The following is a 1040-nucleotide window of genomic DNA, read 5'->3' on the forward strand; positions in this document are numbered from 1 at the left end:
AAAAAAAACAGAAGAGAAAACAAACAAAAAAAAGCAACATAATAAAAACAGCACCATCACAATAAACTAGCTAGCAGTAGATAACAGTAGATATAAATATTAAATGCTATTGTGCAGCACGCAAGATAGACAGCGCACAATGTGCTTTGGACAGGGATAGCTCAGTAGGTAGAGTGGTGGCCCCATGATTGGAAGGTTGGTGGTTCGACTCCACTGAACGGCTACCCTGAGGTACCCCTGAGCAAGGTACCGTCCCTACACACTGCTCCCCGGGCGCTGCATTGGTGGCTGCCCACTGCTTCACTGGGTGAATGGGTTAAATGCAGAGGAACTATTTCCCCACGGGGACTAACATGCACACTTCACACTTCACTTCACTTGAGGCAGCAGCCAAGAAAGCTGTAGTCCGCGTCTGTGAACACCCGTGTGTACACCTGTGTGCATACCTGTGTGGATCAGCATGCTTGCATTCCAAAGGTTTCTCCATGTAACGATCTGCTAGGGAGTGTGGGGGGGCCATAGCCCCATCCTCCAGGGTATGAAGCAGGTATGGAGCCACATATTCAAAAGACTGAAAACTTCCAGGAGATAGCTGCTTCATTAAATGATTCATTAATAAGACAGCAACCCCCCCCTCCTCTCCTGCTCACCCTGGCCTCACTGATAAAACTGTAGGAGGGGTCGTCTCGATGAGAACAGCTCCACTGTTACTTTGGTCCAACCAAGTTTCAGTTAAAAACATAAAATCAAGGCTGTGCTCAGTGATTAAATCATTAATTAAAAATGTTTTCCCAGCTAAAGATCTAACGTTTAATAAAGCCAACTTAAGTGTTTTAGAGGTATTATTTGTCCCCTCGTGTTTGGGAGCAGTCTGTGGCACACAAGCTATGTTTACTATATTTAAAGATCTTTTAGAGTGCAGCTCTGTGTTTTGACCAGGCCACATGTCTCCTGTCACCTAAAAGTACAGAAATTTTAAAACCTTCTAGTAAACAGGGTCCCAGCTTCTCCTGGGAAAAGTCACCACTGCCATAATCCTC

The sequence above is a fragment of the Pundamilia nyererei genome, unplaced genomic scaffold (genome assembly GCF_000239375.1).
Source record: "Pundamilia nyererei isolate P.nyererei 1_Seehausen unplaced genomic scaffold, PunNye1.0 scaffold00518, whole genome shotgun sequence".
NCBI lineage: Eukaryota > Metazoa > Chordata > Actinopteri > Cichliformes > Cichlidae > Pundamilia > Pundamilia nyererei.